The sequence below is a fragment of the Mastomys coucha genome, unplaced genomic scaffold (assembly GCF_008632895.1).
Source record: "Mastomys coucha isolate ucsf_1 unplaced genomic scaffold, UCSF_Mcou_1 pScaffold20, whole genome shotgun sequence".
Classification (NCBI taxonomy): domain Eukaryota; kingdom Metazoa; phylum Chordata; class Mammalia; order Rodentia; family Muridae; genus Mastomys; species Mastomys coucha.
In genome coordinates, this window is record NW_022196903.1 from 26,354,596 (window position 1) to 26,360,709 (window position 6,114).

General features: G+C 40.3%; 2 long non-coding RNA genes across 3 annotated transcripts in view; both read right to left on the minus strand.

The window, feature by feature from the left end:
* Positions 1-6,114, minus strand: part of LOC116098691 — a 63,161-nt gene that overhangs the window by 13,007 nt on the left and 44,040 nt on the right. The window lies entirely within an intron of this gene.
* LOC116098693 lies at positions 2,059-4,375 on the minus strand. The gene is made up of 2 exons (XR_004121911.1): positions 4,222-4,375; positions 2,059-3,354 (listed from the first exon to the last, which is right to left on the minus strand). It is a non-coding gene; the product is annotated as an uncharacterized LOC116098693 (long non-coding RNA).

A 6,114-nucleotide genomic window follows, 5' to 3' on the forward strand; every position in this document is an offset into this window, starting at 1 on the left:
AGCCAAGATTTTAAACTCTACTAAATACAAAACAAACAAGCAAAAAGACTTTATATATTTATGTTCATCTAAGAAAATACTAGCAGTGATGTATTATTTTGAAATATACAGTTAATATGTTTGTAGTTATTTGAAATTTATACTGAGAAAAACATATGTATTTTCAGTATTGCTGTAGACAAGCATCTACATAACACTGTTAAATTGATTGTTGTTTTATATCAAACAACTTTTATAATACTCATTTTTATTGTTATAATATTTTATAACTTTTAAGGAATATGACAAAAAAGATATTGTATGTATTGAAGAGGGGGTCTCTGGGAGGAGTTGGGGTACAAAAGGGAAACAAGAATGTGATTTAATTCTGTTTACTTAAAATGTTTTTAAATGTTAACAAATTCAGACAAATTGAAATCATGTAACTTTTCTCATCATAATGCAATAAAAGTTAAAAAAACAAAAACCAAAAATAATCCAAATGTGGAGGAGGTTGAGGCAAGATACTCCCAGTTCAGGGCCAGTGTGATGTACACAGCAAAACCATGTATCAAATAAATAAATAAATAAATAAAATGAATAAATGAACAAAGAAACAAAGAGAAAGAGAAAGGAAGGAAAAGAAAGGAAGGAAGGAAGGAAGGAAGGAAGGAAGGAAGGAAGGAAGGAAGGAAGGAAGGAAGGAAGGAAGAAGCTCCATGTCTAGTCCGGGGCTCTGACTAGGGAATGGATGACAGGGCAGTCCCATGGGCTTTGTGTTGACACAAAACCTTATGCTGGAGACGGTTCTCCTGACCACACTGCTTTTGCTGAAGCTCACCTATCCCACTACTTGATCCCTTTGTGAGGTTTTTGCTATTATCTTAATTTAACATGTATTCATTGTGACTGTGTGTGCATGTGTGAGCATTCGTGTGATGTGTGGGTCCATGCTGTGGTGCAGATGTGGAATTCTGAGGACTCCATGGCACCACTTTTTCCCTTCTACCTTTACAAGGCTATGGGGACCCCATCCAGTCAGGAGGCTTGTGCAGAAAACACCCTTCTCTATTGTCACATCTTGTTATCCCTCCCCTTGCTCCCTCTTTAAGGTAAGCTTTTACTCTAAGGCCCAGGCTGGCCTGGAACTCATTGAGTTCCTCCTGCTTCAGCCTGTCAAGTGCTGGAATTACAGCCATGAGCCTCCAGCTCTCTCTGATTTTGACACAACCCTGGTGACAGTTGCCTGGGCATTTATAGACTTAGGATGTGGAGTGGGGGAAAAAATACAAGAAGCAGATAAAGTCCATGGAAAAGACGCCACAAGAGAGGAGCATTGGAGCCTCAGTTCTCAGCCTCAGAACACAGAGCCGCAGACCTGTCTTCGCAAAGGAGCAATGCATTCCTGCCTTCTTGGTCCAAAGGGACTCTTCTAAGTGCTTGCATCTCCATCTCTTACCTCATCTCTCCCCATACCCTGGACCCCAAGCCTCAGCCCTCTTCAGAGTGCATCCCTTTCTCGCTCACCTGAGAAAGGCCGCTTACCACCTTCCTCTCAGCAGGCCAGGTAGCTCTGAGGAGCAGGAGCTCACTAGTGTTCTCTGGAGCCCTAGCTCCACTAAAGTTTTGTTAGACCACCACTATAGAGATGACACTTACACTCCAGCTTTTAGCTTAGTGTTCAATAGAGCAGGCAGGATGGATTTGGAGCTTGTGTTCTGATTTAAGCCGAATTTATCCTTTATTATTTGAAAGACTGTAACAAGTTTGTTTTTTAATGTTTTCCGTCAGCACATTATTATCTATTGTTCTTAATACCTTGAGGCTACTTGAAGACGGACTTAAATCTCAAAGTTGGTAAGTCAACAAATGTTTCCTCATAACATCTTCAGGCAAGTACCCAAAGGTCTCATTTTCAACATGATGTTTGGGTCACCTAATTGTCCTTTAGGACTGTGCCTAACCACATCTTATAATCACTTTAAAAAATACACTCTTGAACATAAAGTTGCTTAACAATTTATTTGTTCTTCTTAATCAGCATGTTCAGACAAAATAAAAAACAAAGGCAGAAACAAGTAGGATTAAATACGGCTTTATTTGGACTCTAAATATATGAAATCAATTGGCGGAGTTGGGGATTCCCATGGCCGCTGTTTGGAGATGGTTACTTACTGTTCTCCAGGGAATAAACATGTCCAGAGGGGCACTTCTGGGTTGGGTAGAGGAGCACAGGTAGTGTCTGTGGTTCCATGGGAATGTCTAAGGCTTCTAGATTTTATTCCAGAATTTGCAAGATACTATGTTGAGGTTGGTACCAAATACCTTCTTTTAGAAAATAAAAAAGACTTATTTCATGTGTATGAGTGTTTTGCTTGTCTGTATGTAAGCGCACTGTGTGCATATCTGGTGCCCATGGAGGCCAGAGGGTGCCAGATGCCCTGGAATGGGAGTTATATCTGATTGTAAACCACTGTGTAGGTGCTGAGAATACTCAGGTCTTGTGTAAGAGCAACAAGTGCTCACAGCCAGTGAGGCAACTCCCCAGCCGCTAGATTCCTTTGTTTATCGGGATCATCTGAGACTCCAGAGACTTACTCCTCTCTCTTCCTACCATGGCCCAGAGGAAAGTTGGGAAATAAGGTCAATTGGCCAGGATAGGCAAATTACAGCAATTGATCTTCAAATTTCAGTGAGTTGACCCAGTACAAATGTATCACCGTTCTTCTCATAATCCGGTATGACTTAGAAGAGGGGCTACCTAGTAATGCAAGGACACAGGCTCCTTCCAACCTGTGGCTCCATCTTCCCCAAGGTTACTTCCATTCAGCCAGTAGGGCAGGAAGCCTTTAGAGAACAGTCCCATAGGGATCTGTATAATGACAAGGCAAGGAAGTTGGTACCCAGTAGCATCTAATCACCAACAGTGGTCAGTGATCCTGCCCAACTTCCAGAGAGGTTAGGAAGGGTAGGCAAAAGCTGAATTCCAAACTCTCATCAGTTTCTGCCACAGATGGTTTCTCAGGCAAACATATAGTCTTGACCTTGTATGTAGCAAGTGTCCAAATAAATATGCTGCCCTTTTTGGTTCATTCTACACTTAAACCATGCACTTGTCTCTTGGTCGTTTTAGGGAAAAAAATATATTCCAACATTAGCATCTATCTCATGATTACTGTGAATCAGTTCAAATGGGAACTTGTTTTTACATAGGCTTCACTGCAGTTTCCAGATACCTGGATTAAGACGGCATAGAGATGTTGACTGTGAAATGCTCTTGCGCTTGCACCTTTCCTGCCGTACCTGATGGTCCCCATGGAAACACTGGCTTGGGATCTGCATGAAGCCACATAGATTATCTAGCCAAATGAAGACCTATGAGAATATAAAGGTGTTATGAACATTTAAAGAGTTAGTCTCATATCCATGTTAGTCCAGTGGGGCTACCATAACAAAACACAAAAAGTTAAGTGAATAACAGACAACAAAAGTTGAATAACAGACATTGTGTCTTGTGATTTTGGAGGTGGGAGTACCAGCAACTTTGATGTCTGCTTTCTGGGTCAAGGATGGAACTTTCTATCAGTTCTTCATAGATCTACGTATGGCCCAAGAAGTGAGTGGGTTTCTTAGGGGTGGGGGGTGGGGGACATTCTTAAGGGCTCTGAACCTGTGAGCTAATCATTTCCCCAAACTCCTGTTTCTAAATATCATTTTAAGGAACACAGTTTGATGAATTTGGGGGAGACATAAAATTTCAGGTCATTCCACTACCTCTTAAAAAAATATTTTAACGTGTTTAGAAGGCTAAACACGTGATAGGAAGACTGTGGGTTAGTTTGAGGCTAGTCTGGACTCCAGAAACCATACCCTATCTCAAAAAATAAAAATTTTGTTTTTGGTTTTGTTTTCTCAATCAACATACTTTTTGTAGTTATCATGGTTCTTTTATCATCAGCAACCTTCCTTCCTGTTTCTCTCATTCACCAATTTACAAAAGCTGCTTCATATAGTTCAGCCAGTTTAGAGAATCCGCGTATTCTCATCTACCGTCCTCTGAGGCTTCAGTTTCAGGTAATGTTTGTTCATTTCTTATATAAAGAGAGTAATGATGTGGACTTTGCGAGCTGATGCTGATAGGTCTCAGTGTGCACTATGAGCTGTTTTTCTAGTGTTGGTGACTTTTTGCTGGTTAGTCTAGACTTCAGATTTATAATCAGGCTGTACCTTTATGCGACTTACCTGGTTAAGAGCACAAGTCTTTATGTTCATTTCTTTATACATTCAGCCAATCCAAAGTATTTATTGAGTACCTGTTGTGGACAGTGTGTTAGGTACTGGAGACAGGACAAAGAATAATAGGTGTAAGGTCTTTGTACCCTGTGGAGATTATTAGGAAAACATATCCTAAATAGATAATGCTCATATTAGTTATAATTGTTATGCTTGTATGACAAACTTATTTTCTTCTTAAAGTTGGATAATATTGAATCTTTTTTTCTTTCAAGTGAGTCTGTTCTGTAAAAACAGTTTCTTCCCTTAAAAAAGTCATCAATTAATTGCTTCTTCCATTCATTTAAACCATTTATTTATTCACTCAGTGAATATAAAACTACTCCTTAGCGTCTTTGCTAAGCTTTCAGAATACAAACATGAAATTACAAGATTTCCACCTGCAAGAGTCACAGCTAAGAATGATGATTGCATGCTGCGTTTGTGACGAAACTTCTATGAGGAAATATTTAACAGCAGAAATGTAAAGAAGGATTTGTATTGGCTCAAAATGAGGATACAGTCCATCATAGTAGAGAAAGAATGGCAGCATGGGTGTGAAATCACCTACATCCACAGTTGGGAAGCAGAGGGAATGGAATACCAGTGCACTGCTTGCTGTTTCCTGTTTATTCATTTGAAGACTCCAGCCCGTGATATGGTACCATTCACATTTAGGGTGAATTTTACTACACCTCTTACCGCGAAGAAAGTTTTCTGGAAGACACACCCAGAGATTTGTCTTCTAGGTAATCATAGATTCAGTCAGCTTGACAGTGAAGGTTAAACATAATCAATATATCCTGTGTCACTGTGATATCTCCAAATATCAATTAAAGTCCTAACAGTCTACCCCTGGCCAAGAAGTCTCATTTTCATCTCATAATGCAAAATGCGTTTAGTCTGTCTCTAAAATTTTCCAGTCTGAATGCTGTCCAAAAGTCCCAAATTCAAAGGCTTTTCTAAGACTTAAGGCAATTCCTTCACCGTGAGCTCTACAACACAAAATCAAATGCCATACCTCCACTACAAAATTGCACAGAGTAAATATTTCCATACTGAAAGTGAAGGATAGGCACATGGCAAGAAAAGATCGGACCAAAGGAATATTAGAACACAGCGGGCAAACATCAAACCTGAAACTCCGTGTCTGGCCTTCGGGACTTAGTGACACCGTGGCTGTGGGTATCCTCTCTGCTGTACACACTACCTCTTTTTCAGCTCCATTCTGTGAGCCTGAAGCTTTCTGCGGTCTTGGCATCTCCAACATCGTAGGGTCTCCATGGCCACTTGGGCTTCCTGTTCACCTTCATGAGACGGCCTTTATGACCTCCTAGTCAGGACTCTAATGCTACTACACACTGGCCTCAGTGACCAGTGTAGTGACCTTTGTGTGCCTTGGTGGCTGATCCAGGGAAAGCACCTCCCTGGTAGCTGTTTTCCAGCAGGAACTCCTTTACTGGTATTCTTAGTGCAGGCTCTATGCTTTAAAGTTAATTTTCAGTTTCACAACCTGGAACCTTCTCTGACCTGGAATGTTTCCCTCTGGGCACTGTTTCCATGAACGCAAGGCTTCTTTTCAATGGTCCTGACTCAACACCATTTTTTTTCTGTACCTACCTACCTTAAACTTGCACACACACATCTTTTCTTGCCTGGCTGTTCCTTTTGTGTGTGTGTCATTTTACCTGTTCTCATCATAGTTGTAAACAAAAACAATGAGTCTTAGTAACGTGCTGCAGTTTAAATGCTATCTTGTCTTGAAATGTCCTCTGATGAGCAAATTATTCCCCAACATATGAAGTCAGTTCTTACAACATGGGTAGAAATAATCTAGATTTTTTTTTTTTTTTTTTTTTTTTT